Source organism: Protopterus annectens, chromosome 1.part0 (assembly GCF_019279795.1).
Source record: "Protopterus annectens isolate FY-2018-M chromosome 1.part0, PAN1.0, whole genome shotgun sequence".
Taxonomy (NCBI): Eukaryota; Metazoa; Chordata; order Ceratodontiformes; family Protopteridae; genus Protopterus; species Protopterus annectens.
Window position 1 is genome coordinate 1,664,724,057 of NC_056725.1, and position 24,566 is coordinate 1,664,748,622.

The 24,566-nt window shown below is 45.7% G+C and overlaps 1 protein-coding gene across 1 annotated transcript in view; it reads right to left on the bottom strand.

The window, feature by feature from the left end:
- Positions 1 to 24,566, bottom strand: part of JOSD1 (Josephin domain containing 1) — a 598,744-nt gene that overhangs the window by 432,855 nt on the left and 141,323 nt on the right. The gene's annotated exons all lie outside the window — the stretch shown is intronic.

A 24,566-nucleotide genomic window follows, 5' to 3' on the forward strand; every position in this document is an offset into this window, starting at 1 on the left:
CTTTCCTGGCAGGAATTGAGCTTGTAGTTGTATTTGGTAGGTCAAGGCAGTGTTCCACAATTCCATGGCTAGTCTGCAAAAGGGGTAGGAATGTGTACCCCCCTGACTGCTTATGTACCACTTAACTGTGGTATTGTCTGTCCATCATTAGTTGTCCTGGATGAAGGTAGTCCTTGAAGGCTGTCAGTGCATTCTGTACAGCTAGCATCTCTTTCTGACTGATATGTAGGTGCATTTGATTTGGGCTCCATTTGCCCTGAATGCACTTTCCTGCCAGATGAGCCCCCCCCAAGCATAGTCTGATGCATCTGTAGTTAGGGTTTTTGTGGCAGGGGGTACAGTGAATGGCAGTCCCTTGTTTTGGTGGCAGGCCTCTGCCCACCATAGGAACTCTAGTTGCAGGCAAGGTATGATAGGGAATCATTGTTTCCAGGCTGTGACAACGCTGACTCCATAAACTTTTTAAGTACCACTGAAGTTTCCTCATATGCAGTCTTGCATATGGAATTAGAAGAATGCAGAAGGCCATGAACCCCAAGCCTTGGAGAATTTGTCCTACAGATAGCAGGGCTTTTGTGGCCACCTGTTTTGAAGTCACCAATTGAATTTGCTTTTCTGGCGTAAGATAAGTCATCTGAGCAGTTGCATTCAAACTTGCACCCAGGAATGTAATTTTTTTGAGAGGGCACCAGTTGTGATTTCTTTTCGTTTATGGTGTACCCTAGACAAGTTAGAGCCCTTTTTACAAATGCCAGATGCTTTAGAAGAATGTCCTCGTTTTCCGCCTGAATTAGACAATCGCCCAGGTATGGATACATTTGAATATTTCTTTGCCTGCATAATGCAATTACTGGAGCCTGGCACTTTGTGAAGACCCAGGGCACAGTAGATAAGCCAAAGGGCAGTGCAGAGAACTGGTAATGCAAGTAGCCTGCTTTGAAGCGGAGGTATCTTCTGCAAGATTCCCTGATTGGGATATGCAGGTAAGCCTCCTTTAAGTCTAGAGTTACCAACCAGGCATCTTTGCCTAGCATAGGTAGTAACTGTTGAAGAGTCAGCATCTTGAATTTTGGAATGTCCAGAAATGTGTTTAGAGTGAATTAAGTCCAGAATTGGACGCCATGATCTGTCTTTTCTGGGTACCAGAAAAAGTCTTGAATAGAAACCTTGTCCCTTTTCCTCTTCTGATACTGGTTGAATAGCCCCCATGTTCATGAGGGACAGAATTTGTTTCTGGCCTCTGCCCACTGATTTGGGGGCAGATCTGACCATCCGTTTGGGATTGGCAACGTGTGGAAATGAAATCTGTATCCCTGGGATACTATTTTTAAAACCCATTTGTCCTGGCTAATAAGGTGCCAGTTTTGTGCATGAAGTGCCAGTTTTCCCCCCAAAGGGGCAGCTAAAAGGTAAGTGCTTGGTGATTGTAGAGGGAAGTCATGGAGACTGTTTACCATAGGGAGGTGCCTTGTTGTTTCCAGATTTGGAGGTGGAGACCCCCCATTTTTTTGTTCTAAAAGTTCCTTGTGACTGAAACCTGGAACCTTTGGAATGTCTGGATTTGACTTGAGCAGCTCTCGAAGGGACTAGAAAGGACCAGTTCTTAGTAGGCCAGTGCCTACTAAATCTTGGAGGTTGCACTTGTAAGAAATCTTTCACAGTTCGCATAGATTTAGCTTTATCTTCCATTTTTTTAACACTTCTTAAGCTTTATTACCAAAGAGACGGTCCTGTTGTAAAGGAGCATCCAACAATTTTGCTTTAACATGGTCAGGCAGAGTTTGCTCTTTGAGCCAAACATGCCTTCTTAACACAGATCCAGTTACAGCAGCCCTGCAAGAGGCCTCCAAGGAATCAAAACCACATTGCAAAGTATGTTTTCCAACTTGTTCAGCTGAATGTAATAAATCCTGCAAATCTTTATTTTTCCACACAGTCAGAGATTAACATCATTTTCAGTTTAAGTAGTCCCATGATGTTTGTTTCTTTCGGCTTTTCCCGGTTAGGGGTCGCCACAGCAGAACTCCGGTCCGCTAATGATTGGCAATAGATTTTTACGTACCGACTGGCCAGGCCTGACGCAGAACCTTCAACGAAGGTACGCCCATTAACGCATATCTCCACATAGAAGACGCTCTAGCTGATGCTGTTGATATTTAAGCATATGAAATTGACGGTTGAAAGCCCTGATTGCCAAGGTTGCAGACGTGTAAACCTTCTTACCCAATCTATCCAGCGCCCTGGAATCTCTATCAGAAGGGGTAGGATTTTTAGCAGTAGAGGCCTTAATGCCCTTGGGACCCTGAGAAATGGTTTCAGGATCAGCAGTAGGATTTTTGAAAAGGAATTTGTGGGAGTCAGGAACCCTGTAGTATCTGTCTGGCTTACTAGTAGCCGGAGGCAGGGAATCAGAAGTCATACTAGATTCTGAAAAATCATCATCAACAATGTCTAGAACAGGGGGTATAGCCAAAGGTCTATGCTGAGGAAGAAGAAAATCCCCAAGTCTCTTTTTAGATTCAGAGAAATCCTGACTTTACTAGTGGAAATGTTCCCTTAAGGTATGTAAAGTTTCTCCAAAAGAGAAATCCTCAGGGGGAGAAGAAGGAATGGAATCTTCTGCATCAGAGTCCTCATAAGTAGGTATAGATGAATCCTGTTCAGAAGAATCAGAAGAAATAGAATCCTGATCAGAAGATTCATAGTCAATGTCTTGCCTAGGCCTCTTAGCAGGAGGGGGTTGGCTCCCCCTGATCAAGGTAATTAAATCTTCAGCCATTTTGATCATTTGCTTTTTAGGCACAAGGGCCTGCACACGTGGCCCAAGCGTAATTTTTTTTAGACATAGAAGTAGATTTTGGCCTTAGTTTTGAAGATGGCGTCAGTTTAACATACAAATCTTTAGGCCTGAAAACACCCTCAGTAGCCGGTGCCTGCACAGCAGCTCCGGACCCATCTAAGGTAGAGAGACATCCATGGGTTCAATACTTAAAGCATCTCGTGGCATACCGGACTCCGAATGGGTCTCAGTAGAGGCCTGCGAATCAAAAGTAGCGGGCATCAAGGGCTGCAAAAGCACCTCACTGAGTACTGGCGAACTAGCGATTGGCTTAGGAGAAGCGTAGTCAGTTTTGGACCTCGACGGCCCGTCTCTGTCTTTTTCTTTGTGTTTTTTTAGGTATTCCGGTAGTCAGACTGCTAACCAACGTCATTTCTGGATAGTTAAATCGTGAGCCAAAATATTTAGAAGCAAAAATGTACAGATGTTTAATAGTACATTGATTAAATCTAGCACAAAACCGACAAGGTATATTATGATCAGGGCCTAGGCAAGGAATACAGTACAAATGAAAATCCTTATGAGGTATTTGCTTCCCACAAGTAATGCAATTATTAACTTTTACTGACATCGGTACGGAGCAAGAAAAAGTCTCCCCAACAGGGTACTTAGCTTTTAGTTGAAGACTTTGGTTCTGAAACTCGAAAATGAAAATTTCAGGTGTCGACCGACCGGCACTTGCAAACTACTTCTGCTTCGGGCACCGCGCGGCAAGAAAGACTGATGTAATGATGTCAGCTGCATGTTTTATACCCCTGATGACCTGACGTCATGGAAGAAGGGACAGCAAACGATGCAGGACCAAAGACTTTGTTAATCAGGCCGACTGAGGGCAACCTGCCAGCAGATTACCCAAATGTAACGACTGCAACAGTGAAACACGAAGAACATCGTAACTGCTGCACCACTGTGCCGCCCAATAAAAATAGTTGCAATAAAAAGTGCACTATAAAAATAGTTTCTCGATGAAACAACAATTACAAAGTACTGAAAAGGAAGACTCAAGAAGCACAGGGACCAGTTGGGGCTAAACTGTGAACTATAACTAAATACACTGTGCTTGGTGAAAGTGTCTGATTCTGGAGTTGAGCAGCAAGTCTTAGGAGACAGACCTATAGCCTAGAAGTGAATAGTATCAGAGCTTGGAATTTCGGAGGCCCAAGACAGAGGTCTACAAACATGCAACTTTCATACTAGCTTTGGGACAGCCTCTATCCTGAAATAACTATGTGCACTGTTTGACTACTGTGAAGGTATGGTTTGTTTTAAGCCTGCAAAGCCAGATGAACCACTACTTTGAAAGTTAAATAATGAGAGTTTTTGTGTATGCCCTTCCTCCATGGTTTCCTGGTGGAGAGTATGGGCATTTCAGGTGCAAACCTCAGGTCTGAATACTCACAGTTAACCTATGTTTGCTAAGGAGAGTACAATTTCCCTCAAAAACAGAAAGAAAACTTGGGTCCTGAAAGTATGACAAGTTTTGGTGGTGGAGCAAAAGCAGCTGTAGTAGTGAAATGCTTCTGCTGGTGGAAATCAGAACAGATTTGTTTTAACCTTTTCCTGTGGGATGGGGTGAGCGGCAAGCCTTTATCCCTGCTATGGTAAGTTACTGTGGCAAATGAACTTGTTCAGAGACTCTGGTAAACTATTTTCCAAAGTCAATCAGCCAGCACTCAACAAGGTTGTGGTATAATAATCACTAATGTTTTCTTCAAAATTAACCATTTGTCTGCATCAGTTTCGGCAACAATTGCCTCCATCAGTGTAACAAACTGTTTTACCTTGATCGCAACAGTGATCTGCCATTAGAAAAAATTGCAGTCTGCTTAGACTACTTAGTTGTTTGGACTGCGGAAAGTACAGCTGTGTACACTTACCATAGATGTAGATGTTCAAATGTATTCACTGTTGCAGTCATCACACTTATGTAATCTGCCTGCAGGTAGCCCTCAGTCGGCCCGAATACCAGAGTCTTGGGATTTCTGTGTTGGATGCTGTCGCTTCTTCCATGACGTCAGGTCGTCAGTGGTAAAAAACATGCAGCCAACGCCATTACATCAGTTTTTCTTGCCCTAGATGTCAGAAGCCCCCAAAATAGGAGGCAATTACATGGTGTGGAACACCTCCAGTAAAAAGTAAATATCGTTGCCATAAAATATGGTCAAATAGGTAGAATGTATAGAAAAGTCAGGGGGCTGGAGGGAGGGTAACCAGGGGGCTGGAGGGAGGGTAACCAGGACTGTCTGTAGCAGTGAATACACTCGAACATCTACATTTACGGTAAGTGTACACAACTGTACTATGTCCTTCGTGTTTCACTGTTGTAGTCATCACACTTTGGTAGTTTCCTAAAGGTGAGGAAAGGTGGAGGCAGTCAAGAAGTATTAGGGCTGGATAGCAGGCTTTAAGACTGCTGTAGCAAATCCAGCTCTGGATTTAGAAAAGATAGGCAAGTGGTAATGCTTGGGGAAGGTGTGTACAGAACTCCAGGTTGCAGCTTCCAGGATGACCCTGGTAGGGACTCAACTGAGAAATGCAGAAGAGGTTGAGGTAGCCCTAGTGGAATGGGTTCTGATCCCCTGAGGGATAGGTTTTCCATGGTGTTTGTAGCATAAATGGATGCAGTGTACTATCCATTTGGAGATGGTTTGCTTTGAAATAGCCTTACCCTCTGCCCCTGTAGCAAAGCTGACTAGCAGCTGGTCAGATTTTCTGAAAGGTTTAGCCCTGTCAAAGTAGAACCTAAGCTGCCTGTGCACGTCCAAGGAGTGCAAGATCCTTTCCCCTTTATTCTGAAGATTAGGGAAAAAGGCTGGTAAATGGATGGATTGGTTTAAAACCTTGGGCATAAATAATGGGTTAGTCCTGTCCGCATGGAAGATAATGAAGGGTTCCACAGCCGTAAGGGCCTGCAACTCAGACACTCTTCTTGCTGAAGTGATGGCTAGAAGTAAGGCTGTTTTCCAAGAGAGGAATTTTAACTCTGCTGTAGCAGTAGGCTCAAAGGGGGGGAAGCACGGCCAGTCTAGTGCAATCAGGATTGTCCTTAGCTTGTCCTGTTTGACCCGGAGTAGTACTTTCGAGAGGGGGGGCAGAGGGGGAAAGGCAGAGAGGTTTTCCCATGTAAAAGGACAGGGCATCCACTTAGCATGCTTGGCTGTGGGGAGTTCTGGTGCAAAATTTGCTCAGTTGATGGTTCTGGGGAGAGGCAAAGAGGTCCACCTCTGGTGCCCCCCACCTGTGGATCAGAAGATTGAAAGATATGGGTTCCAGTTTCCACTCGTGTGAGTCCATTAGATTTCTGCTCAAGTCATCTGCCAGTGAACTGAGCTTGCAGGTGCACTTGATTGCTCAAGGCGGTGTTCCACAGAGCCATGGCTAACCTACACAGTGGGTAGGAATGAGTTCCCCCCTGCTTGTTTAGGTACCGCATTAACTGTGGTGTTGTCTGTCTTCATCAAGAGTTGTCCTGGAAAGATAAGGTATTTGATGGCTGTCAGTGCATTCTTTACAGCTAACATTTCTTTCCGACTGATATGCAGGAGCATTTGTCTTGGGCTCCATTTGCCTTGAATGCATTTGCCTGCCATGTGAGCCCCCCATGCATAGTCTGATGCGTCTGTTGTCAGGGTTTTGGTGGGGGGGGTGGGGTTTGAGAGAAAGGGAGTCCATTGCAGTAGATAAGCCAAAGCGAAGTGCAGAGAACTGCTAGTGCATAGAGCCTGCCCTGAAACGAAGATATTTCCTGAAAGATTCCCTTATGGGGATGTGCACATAAGCTTCTTTTAAGTCTAGGGTGACCAGCCAGAAGTCCTTGGCTAGCATAGGAAGAAGCTGTTGGAGAGTAAGCATTTTGAATTTTGGAACCACCAGGAAGGTGTTGAGAATTGACAGATCCAGGATAGGGCACCAAGAGTTTTCTTTTCTGGGCACCAGAAAAGTACAGTTTTGTACCTACCATAAATGTAGATGTTAGAGTGCTAATACAGCTGCAGTAATCACAGATGGGTTCTCTGCCGTCAGGTGGGTCCTCGGTCGGCCGAATTCCAAAGTCTAGGTCCGGCGTCGGTTGTTGTCGCTTTCTCTCCTGACGTCAGTGAGGCCGGAGTATACAAGACACAGCCGACGCCATGTTCTTCAGTCTTTCTTGCCCCAGATGTCAGGTGCCCCCAGAAGGAAGGCAATACATACATACATACATATATATATATATATATATATATATATATATATATATATATATATATATATATATATATATATATATATACACATACACACACACACACACACACACACACACACACACACACACACACACACACACACACACACACACACACACAATGCAATATAATCCAAAATCAGTAGTTGCAAGCAAATAAACCATAGAAGGATAACCCAGTCAGGTTGTATGAAGAGGGGTTAGGCCCCATGCCTTTACCAAGTGGGGAAGGAGGGAGGGAAACCTGTACTGCAGCTGTATTAGCACTCGAACATCTACATTTATGGTAGGTACAAAACTGTACTATGTTCATCGTGCATACAGCTGCAGTAATCACAGATGGGTAGAGTCCCAAAGCTACGCACAGGGTGGTAGGCACTAGGTGGAACTGGGATGAGCCAGAATGCCCTGCAACACAGCAGTGGCAAAGCCTGCTCTAGTTTTGGAATATAAAGGCAGGTGGTAGAGTTTTGTGAAGGTATGTACAGAACTCCAAGTGGCTGCCTCCAAAATATCTTTGGTAGGAACTCCTCTGAGGAAGGCTGTAGAGGTAGCTGTGGCCCTGGTGGAGTGGGATCTGATGCCTGTAGGAACAGATTTCCCATGATAGGAATAACAAAACCGTATGCAGTGGCCTATCCACTTTGAAATAGTCTGCTTGGTAACTGGTTTCCCTTGAGCCCCTACAGCATAGGACACAGAATTTCCTGAAGGACTTTGTTCTGTCCAAATAATAACGTAGCTACCTATGGATGTCTAAAGAGTGTAGCAGCCTTTCCCCTTTGTTTTGAGGATTGGGGTAAAAGGTAGGTAAGTGTATGGCTTGATTTAAAGCTACCCTGGATACCACTTTAGGCATAAATGACGGGTTGGTACGAAGGGAAACCCTGTCCTGATGGAAGATGAGAAAGGGCTGCACCGCCATGAGGGCCTGTAGTTCCGAAACCCTACGAGCTGAAGTGATGGCCAGAAGGAAGGCTGTTTTCCAGGACAAATACAAATATTGCAAATCTGTTAAGGCAGCTGATTCAAAAGGAGGCAATGTTAATTTTTCTAGTATGTAATTAAGATCCCAGGCTGGTATTGGTTGTTTCCTTGGTGGTCTTATATTCTTAGCCCCTCTGAGGAACTGTCGTAAGAGTGGGTGAGAAAATAAAGGTGGATCCGTGTTGAATTCTGCAGAAATGGCTGAGGCATGGATTTTTATGGAAGAAAATGAAAGTCCACTGTTCAGCAGCTCAGCTAAATACTGTAATACCCGAGGCAAATTCAGTTTTCTAGGGTCCTGGCCTTTTTTCTCATTCCAAGAGCAAAACCGTTTCCATTTTGCGGAGTAAGCCTTTCTAGTAGATGGCCTTCTGGCCTCCAAAATGACATCCTGCACCTCCTTGGAAAGTAGGGTCTGTTGTGGTGTTAAGGAATTTTCCATGCAGCGAGATTGAGTGTTTTCAGCTGACTGTGAAGAGTTTTGTAGCTGTGCTGAGTCAGCAGAAGAGGCATTAGAGGTAGGGACCAGGGAGGAGTATGTGTTAGGCTCCTCAGGAGCGGGTACCAGTGTTGCCTTGGCCAATCTGGAGCAATCAGTATCATCTTCGGTCTGTCTGCTCTTGCTTTCAAGAGCACCTTGGGCAGAAGAGGCAGAGGTGGGAAAGCGTAAACTGTCCATGCTGTCCAACTGAATGAAAGGGCGTCCACTCGCCAGGCCTTTGGATGAAAGGTCCTCAAACAAAACTTTTCCAATTGATGATTTCTGTGGGAGGCAAAAAGATCTATGTCTGGCCTCCCCCACGCTTGGATTATCTCTGTAAACACCTGAGGATGCAACTTCCATTCGTGTGGATCTGTCATATTTCTGCTTAGATTGTCTGCCAGCGTGTTTTCCAATCCTGGCAAGTACTGTGCTTGGAGTTCGATTTGCCATTCCAGAGCCAAAGTTCCAAAGAGTCATGGCTAGTCTGCACAAGGGGTATGAATGTGTTCCTCCTTGTTTGTTTATGTACCACATTACTGTGGTGTTGTCTGTTCTTATCAGTAATTGTCCTGGATGCAGGAGGTCCTTGAAAGCTGTAATTGCATTTATTACTGCTAGCATTTCTTTTTGATTGATGTGAAGGTGCTTTTCCTTTTGGGACCATTTGCCCTGAATGCACCTGTCTGTCATGTGCGCCCCCCAGGCGTAATCTGAGGCGTCCGTTGTGATGACTTGATTTGCTTGAGGCTTGCAGAATGGGAGACCTGTGTTTGCTTGATATGCTTGGGCCCACCATAGAAATTCCTTTTGCAAACATGGAATTACTGGTATTATTGTTTCCAAACTGTGACTGTGTTGAGACCATAGGTTTTTTAGGTACCATTGAAGTTTCCTCATATGCAGCTTTGCACATAGGATTAAAAGAATGCAAGATGCCATGAAGCCCAGAGCCTGCAGGATTTTCCTTGCAGTAAGCCTGGTACATTTTGCTAGTATTTTGAAGTACTGAATTAGTTGCCCCTGTTTTTCTGGCGTAAGATAGGCCATCTGGGTGTTTGTGTCCAAGTTGGCACCCAGGAAAGTTATTTTCTGAGATGGTGCTAGCCTGGATTTCTCTTTGTTGACTGTGTATCCCAGAGAATGCAGTAACCGTGTTACATAAGCCAGATGTTCCAGAAGTATGTGCTTGCTGTCCGCTTGGATCAAGCAGTCGTCTAAATAAGGGTAAATTTGTATCCCTTGAAGTCTGCAGTAGGCAATCACTGATGCCAGGCACTTTGTGAATACTCTGGGCGCAGTAGATAAGTCAAAGGGCAATGCAGAGAATTGATAGTGGATTGAACCTGCAAGAAATCTGAGGTATCTTCTGCAGCTTTGTCTGATTGGGACATGCAGGTATGCCTCCTTGAGGTCCAATGTTACCAGCCAAAACTCCTTGCCCAGCATGGGAAGAAGCTGCTGTAATGTGAGCATCTTGAATTTTGGTGCAGTAAAATGTGTTTAGGATGGATAAGTCCAAAATGGGTCTCCAGTCGGTTCCTTTCCTTGGTACCAGAAAAAGTCTTGAATAAAAACCTTGACCTTGTTCATGAGTAGGTACCTCTTGTATAGCTCTCATGCCTATGAGCTTTGAAATTTGTAGTTGTGCCTCTGCCCTTTGATTGTGTGGCAGGTTTGGCATGCCTCGCATTTTTGGAAGAGTGTGGAATTGAAATTTGTAGCCTCTGTTTATAACGTCCAGGATCCATTTGTCTGTTGTGACAATATGCCAATTTCTTGTAAATAATGCCAGCTTTCCTCCCAAAGGTGCTGCCAGCTGAGACTTGCTTGGCATGGAAATGAGGGAGTCATTGGGTTTGTTTCCTGTATTGTTGTGCACTGTCTTCGCCACCTCTTGGTGCTGGAGTTTGCCATTGTCTGCCTCTATACGATCCTTGTGATTGCCCTCTGCCCCTTGTGCGTCTGTATCTACCTCTTTGGGGCTTGTCCGTGGCTGGAAAGGACCAGTTTTTTGAAGGCCAATTTCTGCTAAAACGTGGTGGTTGGACCTGTAGAAAAGCTTTGACAGTTTGCATAGATTTGGCTTTTTCTTCCATTTTCTGTAATATCTCCTCAGCATTAGTACCAAACAGCACATCCTTTTGTAAAGGAACATCTAGAAGTTTAGCTTTCACATGATCAGGCAAGCTTTGTTCCCTAAGCCAGGCATGTCTACGAATGACTGATCCTGTAGCAGCAGCTCTACTTGAGGCCTCTAGGGCATCATAGCCACATTGTAAGGTGCGTTTACCCACTTGCTCTGCACTATGCATCATATCCTGCAACTCCTTCAAATCTGGTTGTTCAGGTTGAGACATTTTATTCCTTAATTGTGAGAACAGGAACTGTTGATATTTAAGCATATGAAACTGACAATTTAAGGCCCTCATTGCTAGGGTGGCCGAGGTATATACTTTTTTCCCCACCTTTCTAAGGATCTTGACTCTCTTTCGGCAGGAAGTGGATTCTTAGCAGTAGAGGCCTTCAATCCCTTGGGGCCTTGAGAAATGGTTTCAGGGTCAGCATTATGGCTTTTGTAGAGAAATTGGTGAGAGTTAGGAACTCTATAGTATCTATCAGGTTTGACTGGTGCAGGAGGCAGGGAATCCGGGTTAAGGCAAGCCTCCGAATAAACATCAAGTATATCCAAGACAGGAGGTATCGCCAGAGGTCTGTGTTGAGGTAACAATAGAAATTCCCTAAGTCTTTTCTTGGAATCGGAAAAGTCTTGGCCTTCCCAATGGAAGTGTTCCCTCAAAGTGTGCAAGGTTTCCCCAAAGGAAAAATCCTCAGGAGGAGATACAGAAGGAATGGACTGCTCTGCATCCGAATCTTCAAAAGGGGAGTAAGAGTGTTCCTCTACATCAGAATGTTCTGATAAAATGGAGCCCTGATCAGAATGTTCTGATAAAATGGAGCCCTGATCAGAAGAGGGAGAATTTTCCTCCACTCTGGGTCTCTTGTCTGGAGGGGGCTGAGAGCCCCTGATAAGAGTAATTAAATCCTCAGCCATTTTAAGCATCTGTTTTTTAGGCATGGGGCCTGGAGATGGGCCCTGTGCAACAGGCCTCTTGGGATGCCTGGCTGATTTGGATTTAGAAAAGGCCTTAATAGAAAAGGAAGATGAGGGTCTAAAGACACCATGGGTGGAAGTGGACCTGTCCACATAAGGAGGCTCAACACTCACAATGGCTTCAGTGGTTGTAGTCTGGGAAAGGGCCGAGGTACCTGCGGTCTCGGTTACAGAAGACACCGCCAAAGGAGTGTCGTCGGTAGTCAGGGACTGCAAAGGTGTCTCGCTGAGAACCGGACCACGTGTAGCCTGTTTTGGTGTCGGTGGGGACCGCGGACCTCGCGTGTCGGTCCTTGTCCTTGCGTTTTTTGGACAAAACGGTAGTCTGAGTCTCCGATGACATTTTATAATCAAAGGCTTTACCAAAAAAGTGTTGGGCGAACTCCGCCCGACGCTTAATAGTGCGTTTATTGAAAGTAGCGCAAAAGCGACAGCCCGAGACGTCATGGTCTGGGCCTAAACAAGGTATGCAGAGGGAATGGAAATCCTTATGCGGTATTTGCTTCCCACAAGAAATACAATTATTAACTTTTTCTGACATCGGTCTGAGGCAAGAAAAGTTTCAACGGGTACTTAGCTTTAATGAAGACTTCGGTTTCCAATTTTTTCGTAATTCAGGAGCTGGCCGACCGGCACTTGCGAACTGCTTCTGCTTCGGGCACCGCTCGGCAAAAGAGACTGAAGAACATGGCGTCGGCTGTGTCTTATATACTCCGGCCTCACTGACGTCAGGAGAGAAAGCGACAACCGACGCCGGACCTAGACTTTGGAATTCGGCCGACCGAGGACCCACCTGACGGCACAGAACCCATCTGTGATTACTGCAGCTGTATGCACGATGAACATCAGTCTGGAGTAGAAACCCTGTCCCCTTTGCTCTGTTGGAACAGGTTGAACAGCCTTGATACTGAGAAGAGAAAGTACTTGCTTTTGGGCCTCTGCCCACTGGTTTGGGGGGAGGTCTGGCAATCCGCTTGGGGTTGGCAGTGAGTAGAAGTAGAATCTGTATTCCTGGGATACAGTGTTTAATACCCATCTGTCCTAGGTATTGTACTCCCAGTTTTTTGCATGCAGGGCGAGTTTACCTCCTAGGGGTGCAAGTACTTGGGCAAGGCTGGGAAAGATGAAGGACAAGTCATTGTGAACTTTTTCCATAGGATGGTGGCTTACCACTCCCTGTTTTTGAGGTGGGAGCACCCCATTGTTTAGATCTGTGCATACCCTGAGACTGTAGTATTGGTGGTCTGCTGCCCCTGGGTTTGGACTGAGAAGGTCTGGGAGGGACTGCAAAGGACCAGTTTTTTGAAGGCCAATGCCTACTGAATCTAGGTGGCTGTACCTGTAGGAACGCGTTAACAGTTTGCATAGATTTAGTTTTTTCCTCCCATCTTTAAGAACTTCTTCTGCTTTAGTGCCAAACGTTCTTGGTTTAATGGAGCATCTAGTAATTTTGCTTTTGACATGGTCTGGCAAGATTTGTTCCTTTAGCCAAGCATGCCTTCTAAGAAAAGTCTCAGTGACAGTAGCCCTGCAAGATGCTTCTAAAGCATCAAAACCACACTGCAAAGTATGTTTTCCAACTTGGCTTGCAGAATGCATCAACTCTTGTAAATCTTTATGTTCAGCACAATCAGGAATCAACACCATTGTTTAATTAGTTCCATAACATGCTGCTGGCACTTGCATGTGAAACTGACAATTTAAAGCCCTGATGGCCAAAGTAGCAGAGGTATATACCTTCTTTCCCCATCTGTCTAAAGCCCTAGAATCCCCGTCTGAAGGGGTAGGGTTTTTGGCTGTAGCAGCCTTAAAGCCTTTAGGTCCCTGGGAAATGGTCTCTGGATCTGCAGTAGGATTCTTAAATAGAAATTTATGAGAGTCAGGTACTCTGTAGTACCGGTCAGGTTTTCTAGGAGCTGGTGGCAAAGTATCAGAAGTAAGACTGGATTCCATGAAGACATCTATAATTTCCAGAACAGGAGGGATAGCTAGAGGCCTGTGCTGAGGGAAGTTTAAAAATTCCCGAGTCTCTTTTTGGACTGTGGGTAGTCCTGGCACTCCCAGAGGAAATGCTCTGAGGGTATGTAGGGTTTCACCAAAAGAAAAATCCTCTGGTGGGGAGGAAGAGGGAATGGAATCCCCTGCATCAGAAACATCATAGGTAGAGAACAGTATGTCCTGGTAATCAGAGGGGTCAGAGTCATCGGACTCCTGATCTGAAGAATCAGAAGGAAAATCAATTCTTTATCTTTTTGAGGGGGAAGGCTGGCTTCCCCTAATTAAAATAAGGTCTTCAGCCATTCTAAGCATTTGTTTCTGAGCCAAGGGAGCTCGAGAATGTGCTTTGGTCATCGGTTTCTTAGGCGTAGTGCAAACTCTGGGCCGGAGAAATTCGGTAGTTTTAGTCTGAAATGAAGTAGACTGTTTATAAACATCGGAAGGTCTGAATACACCCTCAGAAGCCGGTGCCTGCACAGCGGCTTCGGACCCATCCAAGGTAGAGACATCCACAGGTTCTATAGTCGAAGAAGCATCTCGCGGCATACCAGACTCAGATTGGGTCTCAGTAGAGGCCTGCGAATCAGGGGCTGCGAAAGCGCCTCACTGAGTACCAGTGGACTGGTGACTAGCTTAACGGAAGCATCGTCGGCAGTTTTGGACCTATGCGGTCTCAGTCTTTACCGATCTTCCGAAAAAACTTAAGGATAGTCGGATGGCTTATCAAAACCATTTCAGAATACGGAGAACAAGAGCAAAAGAATTGTGACAAAGATAGCCCGACGACGAATAGTTTGGGTACTGGAACAGGGAACAAAACAGACAGCGAGGAACATTGTGGTCTGGGCCTAAACAGGTGACGCAGTAAGAATGACCTCACTTGGAGCTATAAGGATCCCCAACGGGGTACTTAGCTTTAGAAGACTTCAGGTCTGAAACTAGAATAACGAAAATTTCTGATAGCGGCCGACTGGCACTTGCAAACTGCTTCTGCTTCGGGCTCCGCTCAGCAAGAAAAGCGGATGTAATGGCATCGGCTGCATGTTTTATACCCCTGACGACCTGATGTCATGGAAGAAGCGACAGCATCAGATGCAGAAATCCCAAGACTCTGGTATTCAGGCTGACTGAGGGCTACCTGCAGGCAGATAACCTATGTGTGATAGAGAGAGATAGAGACAAGGGGGCTGAAGGATGGGAAACCAGAACTACAACAGTGAATACAATCGAACATCTACATTTATGGTAAGTGTACACAACTGTACTATGTTAGTGTTTCACTGTTGCAGGTCATCACACTTGGGTTGATTCCTAAAGCTAAAGAAGGGTGGAGGCAGTCACGAAGAGTTCGGGATGGCTAGAATGCCCTGCAGGACTGCTGTTGCAAAGCCTGCCCTGGATTTGGAAAAGATAGGCAGATGGTAGTGCTTGGTGAAAGTGTTTACTGAACTCCAGGTAGCGACTCCCCTGAGAAATGCAGCAGAGGTAGATGTTGCCCTAGTGGAGTGAGTTCTGACCCCCTGCGGGGTTGGTTTCCCATGGTGCTTGTAGCAGAAATGGATGCAGTGTGCTATCCATTTAGATATTGTTTGCTTAGAAATGGCCTTGCCCTCTGCCCCAGTTGCAAAGCTGACTAATAGCTGGTCTGATTTTCTGAAGGCCCTAGTCCTATCCAGGTAAAATCTGAGCTGTCTGTGCACGTCCAGCAAGTGCAAGATCCTTTCCCCTTTATTTTGAGGATTAGGGAAAAAGGTTGGCAAATGTATGGATTGCTTGAGAGCCACACTGGACACCACTTTAGGCATAAAGGAAGGGTTTGTCCTGAGAGAGACCCTGTCAGCATGGAAAATAATGAAGGGTTCCACAGCCATGAGTGTTTGTAGCTCAGACACTCTTCTAGCTGAAGGGATGGCTAGAAGCAATGATGTTTTCCAAGAGAGGAATTTGAAGTCCGCTAACATTGCAGGCTCAATGGGTGGAAGTGTGAGCTTTTCCAGTACAAAGTTACAGGTCCCAAGCAGGGGGTGGGTGCTCTCCTTGGCAGCCTTATGTTGTTTGCCCCTCTCAGGAACGGCTTGATAAGAGGGTGCAAGAAGAGAGGTGCCTCAGTGTTGCAATGAGCCGAAATGGCTGAGGCATGAAACTTAATGGAAGAGGACATGCCTTTTTGGGGTAGATCTGCTAAGTAATCCAAAATTAAAGGCAGGGAGGGCAGAGTTGTGTCCTCTCATTTAGCTAGACTCCATGAGCAGTATCTTTTCCACTTATCCACATAGGATTTCCTTGTACTGGGTCTTCTGGGTTCAAGAACATCCAGCACCGGTTTGCTTACAGCTGCTGGGATAGGATTCAAGGGATAAGCCAGGCTGCAAGCTTTAGGGTTTACAGTTGCTGAGAGAGCAGGGTACGGTTCTGATGTAGGTGCCATGGTGGCACCAATGTCAGGCTGCACAGGAGTGGGTACCAGTGCTGGCATGGCCAGTCCAGGGCAATCAGAACTTTCCTCGGTCTGTCCTGTCTTATTTTGAGTAATACCCTTGAGAGAAGGGGCAGGGGTGAAAATGCATAAACAGAGATTTACCCATGGAAAGGATAAGGCATAGACTTTCCAGACCCTGCTGTGGGGGTTCCTGGTGCAGAGCCTGCTGAGCTGGTGGTTGTAGGGGAGGCAAAAAGGAAGGTGCTGGGCTCCAACTGCCACTCATGTGGGTCTAGGAGATTTCTGCTTAAGTCGTCTGCCAGTGAATTTTGATTGCCTGGGAGGAAATGAGCTTGCAGATGGACTTGCATGTCCAATGCCATGCTTCACAGAGCCATGGCTAGCCTGCAGAGTGGGTAGGAATGTGCCCCCTCCCGCTTGATGTACCACATACTGTGGTGTTGTCTGTTTTTACTAGAAGTTGTCCTAGATGGAGTAGGGATCTGAAAGCTATCAGGGCGTTCTGTACAGCCAGCATCTCTTTTTGGTTGATGTGCAGATGGATTTGACTTGGGCTCCAGTGGCCCTGAATGCATTTGTTGTCCACGTGTGCTCCCCAGGCATAGTCTGATGCGTCTGTGGTTAGGGTCTGGGTGGCTTGGGGTTGAGTAAAGGACAGTCCCTTGAGGTTGCATGCTTCTGCCCACCAAAGAAACTCTGTCCTTAGAAAGGGTATGATAGGAATGACTGTTTCCAGGTCCTGCTGTAAAGTTTGCCACTTTTTGTTTAATAAGTTCCATGATATGTTGCTGGTACGTCAGCATGTGAAACTGACAATTTAAATGCCCTAATAGCAAGAGTAGCAGAAGTATATACATTCTTACCCAATCTGTCCAAAGCTCTGGTGTCCCTGTCCGAAGGGGTGGGATTCTTGGCTGTAGTTGCCTTGATACCTTTAGGCCCCTGGGAAATTATCTCTGGGTCAGCAGTAGGATTTTTTTTTTAAAAGAAATTTGTGAGTGTCAGGTACTCTGTAGTACCAGTCTGATTTCCTAGGGGCAGGAGGTAAAGTATCAGGAGTAAGACTGGATTCCATAAAATCATCAACAACCTCCAGGACAGGAGGTATTGCTAAAGGTCTGTGCTGTGGCAAATCTAGGAATTTGCCGAGTCTCTTTTTGGACCAAGGATAGTCTTGGCATTCACAGTGGAAATGCTCTCTTAAGGTATGCAAGGTTTCACTACAGGAAAAATCCTCTGGAGGAGAGGCAGAGAGAATGGATTCCTCTGCATCTGAATCCTCATAAGCAGATAAGGGCATGTCTTCATAATCAGAGACTTCGAGTCATCGGACTCTAGGTTTGTTGAAACTGCAGGGGACTGGTCTCTTTCTCTTAGCACGGGAAGGCTGACTTCCTCTACTCAGTGTAATAAGGTCTTCTACCATTCTAAGCATTTATTGTTGAGGCATGGGAGGAGGAGCATGTGCTTTGGTCGTCGGTTTTCTAGGCGTAGCACATACTCTTGGCCTAAGAAACACAACAGTTTTAGATAAAGTCGTCAGTTTGAGTCGGACATCGGTAGTAACTTCCTCAGAAGCCGGTGCCTGCACAGCGGCTCCAAACCCATCCAAGGTAGAGACATCCACAGGTTCCACAGTTGAAGAGTCTTGTGGCACACCAGACTTCGAATGGGTCTCGGTAGATACTTGAGAATCCACAGAAGTGGGCATCAGGGGCTGTGAAGGCGCCAGAGGACTGGCGAACTGGCGACTAGCTTAACGGAAGCGTCGTCTGCAGCTTTGGACCTATGCAGTCTCTGTCTTTACAGATATTCCAAAAAAACGTAAGGATAGTCTGATGGCTTACCGAAGACATTTCTGAATACGGAGATAGAGAGGGAAGAATTTAGCGACAAAGAGAGCCCGATGACGAATGGTTCGGGGATGAACAAGGCACAAAACAGAGAGCGAGGTATGTCATGGTCTGGGCCTAAACAGGTGATGCAGTAAGAATGAAAATCACTGTGAGGTATTTGCATTCCACAGGCAAGACAATTGTTCACTTTTTCTGACATCGGTTAGAGCAAGAAAAAAGGATCCACAACGAGGTACTTGGCTTTAGAAGACTTCAGGTAGCGGCCGACTGGCACTTCGGAACTGCTTCTGCTGCGGGCTCCTCGGCAAGAAAGACTGATGTAATGGCGTCGGCTGCCTGTTTTTATACTCCTGGCGACCTGACGTCAGTCCTGGAGCGACAGCAACTGATGCAGAAATACTAAGTCTCTGGTATTCGGGCCAACTGAAGGCTACCTGCAGGCAGATAACCCAAGTGTGATAACTGCAACAGTGAAACACGAAGAACACCTGTGGAACCAAAGGATGCCCTGTTCCGAGAGCCCAAGTCCACTTTGTAATGAGTAATGAAGATATGGGGAGTAGCCCATGTTGCTGCCGCACAAATAGTATCTAAAGGAAGCTTAGCTTGAAAGGCTATGGAGGTAGCCAAGGACCTAGTGGAATGTCCCCTCACTTTTCCCGGGACTGACATTCCGAGACTCATAAGCAAGAGTAATAGTATTGGACATCCATTTTGAAAGAGTCACTTTGGAAACTGGTGCTCTGAGAGAAGGATACAAACAGCTGATCTGATTTTCTGATGTCATTGGCCTATTATTATAGGCATTTTGGCCTTGTTATGACCTCGTCAGCACAGCACAAGCAGAATGTTTGACTAAGCATTAGAAACACAGGGCTGTTATACCCAGCTGATGTCCATTATCATCATATTATCATTATTTAAGGCCAAAATATGCATATCCACAGCTAGTGGGGTTTAGCTTTATTGGCCTGAAATTGTCCATTAAAACGACGAAAAGTACAGTTGTGTACCTACCATAAATGTAGATGTTAGAGTGTATTCACTGTTGCAGTCATTACACTTGGGTTATCCTGCTGGCAGGCTACCCGCAGTCGGCCTGAATTCCAAAGTCTTGGTCCGGCGTTGGGTGCAGTCGCCTCTTCCCCGACGTCAGTGCGCCAGGGGTATAAAAGATGCAGCCGATGCCATTTTCTTCAGTTTTTCTTGCCCCAGATGTCAGGTGCCCCCACAATGGTAGGCTAAAAGTTATGCCAATAAATATGCATGCACTAAAGTAAATATTTCCTTCATCTAACAGCAAATACACCACATAGGTTGTATAGGATAGAGAAGTACAGATAAGTTCCAGCAAAGAAAGGGGGATGGTGGGTGGGTAACCTGGACTGCAACAGTGAATACACTCGAACATCTACATTTATGGTAGGTACACAACTGTACTATGTTCATCATGTTTCACTGTTGCAGTCATTACACTTGGGTTGAATCCCAAAGCTGAGGTTGGGTGGCTGGATCTAAATAGGATTAGGAGGGGCTATAAGGCCCTGCAGAACTGCAGTGGCAAAGCCTGCTCTGGATTTAGAGTAAAGAGGTAAGTGGTAATGCTTGGTAAAAGTGTGCAGTGAACTCCAAGTTGCAGCCTCTAAAATGTCTTTGGTTGGTACTCCTCTGAGGAAGGCTGCTGCTCTGGTTGAATGTGGCCTAATGCCCTTAGGTACTGATTTTCCATGTAGTGTATAGCAGAAACTAATGCAGTGGCCTATCCATTTTGAAATAGTCTGCTTAGAGATAGCTTTTCCTTGTGATCCTGCAGCATATGCCACTAAGAGTTGCTCAGTCTTTCTGAAAGCTTTAGTTCTGTCCAACTAGAAGCGTAGCTGTCTGTGTATGTCCAAAGAATGTAGGAGTCTCTCACCCGTATTCTGTGGGTTTGGATAAAAAAAGTAGGCAAATGAATGGTTTGGCTAAGGGCCACACTGGACACTACCTTAGGCATAAAAGTCGGGTTCATCCTCAGAGAACCCCTGTCTGGATGGAAAATGATAAAAAGGTTCTACAGCCATGAGTGCCTGTAACTCAGACTCGTCTTGCAAAGGTTATTGCTAGGAGCAGAGCTGTTTTCCATGATAAAAATTTTATCTCGGCTGTATTGGCTGGCTCAAAAGGCGGTAGTGTGAGTTTTTCCAAGACACAGTTGAGGTCCCCCCATGCAGGTATTGGTGCTCTCCTTGGGGGTCTTAGCAATGGATGAGAAAAAATAAGTGGTTCCGTATTGTAATGAGCTGAAATGGCAGAGGCATGGATTTTAATTGATGAAAAGGATAGGCCTTTGTCCAGCATCTCAGTTAGGTATTGCAAAATCTGAGGAATATTTGGTACAAACGTGTCAATCCATTGTGCCTGGTTCCAAACATAGAATCGCTTCCATTTTTCTGCATAAGATTTTCTGGCACTGGGCCTCCTGGCCTCCAAAATAACATCCATTACTGCTTTAGAGAGAGGTGTGTTCTGAATGGCTACATTATCCGCCATGCTGCCAGATTTAGGGTCCTGAGTTGGCTGTGCAGGATCCGATTGTTTTGTTGGGTCAGTAAGTGAGGAATTAGAGGTAATGTCCAGGCTGGGCCTTGAGACAAGCTCTTTAGGATTGGGTAGCAGTGCTGGCGGGGCCAGTCTGGGGCAATTAGAATAATTTTTGGCTTCTCTTGTCTGACCTTTAGGAGTACCTTGGGGAAGGAGAGGCAGAGGAAGAAAGGCATAAACTGTTCCCAGCTGAATGATAGAGCATCCACTTTCCATGCTTGCTTGTGATAAGTCCTTGTGCAGAATCTCTGTAGTTGGCAGCTGTGGGGGGAGGCAAATAGATCTATGTCTGGGCATCCCCATTCCTTCGTTATCAAGCTGAAAACTTGTGGATCCAGTTTCCACTCGTGGGGATCCATGAGGTTTCTGCTTAAATTTGTCTGCCAGAGTATTTATCTTTCCTGGCAGGAATTGTGCTTGCAGGTGTACTTGATAAGTCAATGCTGTGTCCCACAAAGTCATGGCTTGTCTGCAGAGGGGGTAAGAATGTGTGCCTCCCTGTTTTTTATGTACCACATGACTGTTGTATTGTCCGTCCTCATCAGTAGTTGTCCTGGATGGAGTAGATCCTTGAAATCTGTCAGGGCATTTTGAACAACCAACATCCCTTTTTGATTGATATGAAGATGCCTTTGGCTTGTGGGCCATGCGCCCTGAATACATTTTCCTGCCATGTGCGCCCCCCAAGCATAATCTGATGCATCTCTTGTAACTGCCTGTCTAGCTGTGGGTTGGCTGAATGGCTGTCCCTTGTTGTGGCGACAGGCCTGCGCCCACCATCAAAACTCCTGTTGCAGGCAAGGAAGGAGGGTAATTATTGTTTCCAGGTTGTGGCAATGTGGAGTCCAAACACTTTTTAGATACCATTGTAGTTTCCTCATATGCAGTCTGGCATATGGAATTAGTAGAATGCAGGATGCCATGAAGCCCAAAGCCTGCAGAATTTTTCTTACAGTCAACTGGGTCTTTGTTGCCAACATTTTGAAGTAAGAGTTCAGTTGCCTTTGTTTGTCTGGCGTGAGACAAGCCATCTGGGCAGTTGTATTTAAGCTTGCACCCAGGAATATTATCTCTTGAGAGGGTACTAGTTTTGATTTTTTCGTTCACTGTGTACCCTAGGCAAACTAATAATCTTTTTACAAATGCCAGATGTTTTAGCAGAATGTCCTTGTTCTCTGCTTGAATAAGGCAGTCATCCAAGTAAGGATATATTTGAATTCCTCTTTGTCTGCAAAATGCAATTACTGGTGCCAGGCATTTTGTGAAGACCCTGGGCGCAGTAGATAAGCCAAAGGGCAGTGCAGAGTATTGGTAGCGCATGGAGCCAGCTATGAATCTGAGGTATCTTAAGCAAGATTGTCCGATTGGTACATGCAGCTATGCCTCTTTTACATCCAAAGTTACAAGCCAAGCTGCAGAGTCAACATTTTGAATTTTGGAACGTCCAGAAAAGTATTTGGAATAGACAGGTCCAGTATTGGTCTCCAGGCTTTGTCCTTTCTGGGTACCAAGAAAAGTCGAATAAAATCCTTGTCCCTGCTCTTGCTGTGGTACTTGCTGAATGGCCCTCATGTCCATGAGGGATGAACTAGTTTTTGAGCCTCTGCCCATTGATTGTGTGGCAGGTCTGGCATACCTTTTGCCCTTGGCAGGGTGTGAAAGTGGAAACTGTAGCCCTGGGACACTATACTCAATACCCATTTGTTATGGGTGATCCTGTGCCAATTCTGAGAAAAAAGTGCTAGCTTTCCCCCCAAGGGGGCTGTCAAAAGATAAGTGCTGGGTGCTGGCAGAGGGAAGTCATTGGGACTGTTTCCTGTATGGCTGTGATTTGTCTTCTCCGTTTTTGGAGGTAGAAGCACCTCACTGTTTAGGCCTGTATGAGCCCTGGGGCTGGGATCTGCCTCTGGGGCATCTGTACCTGCCTCTTTGTGGCCTGTCTGACACTGGAAAGGACTGATTTTTTGTAGGCCAGTTCCTGCTAAATCTGGGTGGCCGTACCTGTAAGAAATCCTTTACTGTTTGCTAGACTTTGCTTGGTCCTCCATTTTCTTCAACACCTCCTCTGCTTTAGCACCAAATAAAGTATCATGCTGTAATGGAGCATCTAATAATTTTGCTTTAACATGATCAGGCAGATTCTGTTCCTTTAACCAAGCATGTCTCCTAATGACAGAACCCGTAACTGCGGCCCTGCAAGAGGCCTCCAGGGAATCAAAACCACAATGCAATGTAGGATTTCCTACTTGTTCAGTTGCATGCAATAAATCCTGCATTTCCTTATTTTCTGCACAATCAGAATTAGTCAACATTTTCTGTTTAAGCAGCGACATTAAATATTGCTAATATTTAAGCAAATGAAATTCACAGTTTAAAGCCCTCACAGCCAAAGTAGCAGAAGTGTAAACCTTTTTCCCCCATCTTTCTAGTGCCCTTGAATCCCTATCAGAGGGAATAGGGATTTTTGCAGTGGAAGCCTTGACCCCTTTGGGACCCTGAGAAATGGTTTCGGGGTCAGCAGCAGGGGTTTTATAAAGAAATTTATGTGAATCCGGAACCCTGTAGTATCTGTCTGCTTTAACAGGGGCAAGGGGTAAAGAGTCAGGAGAAAGGCTGGACTCTGAAAATACATGATCCACAATGTCTAATACAGGGGGAATAGCAAGAGGCCTATGCTGTGGTAGTAAAAGAAAATCTCTAAGCCTTTTCTTTGATTAGGAGTAGTCTTGGCTCTCCCAGTGGAAATGCTCCCTCATGGTATGCAGGGTTTCCCCAAAAGAATAATCCTCAGGAGGGAAGGCTGAAGGGATAGATTCTTCAGTATCAGAATCCTCATAGGGAGGAAGAGAGTATTCCTGCTCAGAGGAGTCGGAGGAAATGGAAACCTGATCAGAAGATTCACATTCGATCTCCTGCCTAGGCCTCTTATCAGGAGGGGGATGAGAACCCCTGATCAAGGTAATTAGGTCTTCGGCCATTTTGAGCATCTGTTTTTTAGGCATGGAAGTCTGTCCAGGAGAAAGCTGTACTTGTTTCTTTGTCTTTAGAGCTGCTTTGGTCTTTGTCTTTGAAGTTGAGGTTGGCTTAACATATAGGTTCATAGGTTGGTACTAGGCTATCAGCCCTAGGGCCTATACAAGCCTAGCCATAACAATTCCCTGGCTATTTCTTCCCACACTATTTACTTCCCTGGACCCCTGTCTAGCAGGGCGACTGACGTGATCCCCGGGGTGAATTTCCTTTCTCCCATCCAATCAAAAGGTTCCTTTTGAAGAGGACCAAAGAGGCACTCTGCTTGACATGTATGGGCAATGTATTCCAGAGTCTGGGGAGTCTCTGGGTCAGGAACCTATCCCTCCAGCATGTTTGGTTTATTGTGATGACAAGGTTTAGATCCCTGGAGCGTGTGGCTCTGAGGGATTGGGATTTCTTTAAGTGTAGCATGTCCAGCAGCTCTGGGTTTGACATGGCCTTGTATGTTAAGCAAAGATCGCCTCTTGAGTAGACTATTTGCAACAGAGTATAGCTGGAGTTTTTTTTAAGGCGGTCAGCGTAGGGCATCTGCTTTAGGCCTGTGATTCTTTTAGTGAGGTATTTCTGCGGCCTGTGTAGGTCTGAAAACACCCTCAGAAGCCGATGCCTGCTCAGCGGCTCCGGACCCATCTGAGGGGATAGTTTCCGAGTGTCCAATACCTTGAGTATCCAGAGGCCTAGTTGGCTCCACGTGGGAGTCGGCAATGGCCTGTGGCTCTGAGGCAGTGGGCGTCAATGGCTGCGAAAGTGCCTCACTAAGAACCGGCAACTGGCTTAACGGTAGCCTCGTTGTCGGTTTTGGACCTCGGATGCCTGTCCTTTTCTTTTTCCTTGCGCTTTTTGTAAACTCCGGTCGTTGGCTGTTCCGACGACATTATATAATTGAATCTGCGGCCAAAATAATGAAAGGCAAAATCGGACCTACATTTAATAGTGCGTTGGTTAAATCTAGCGCAAAACCGACAGGTAGCAACGTTGTGATCAGGGCCTAGGCAAGGAATATAGTAAG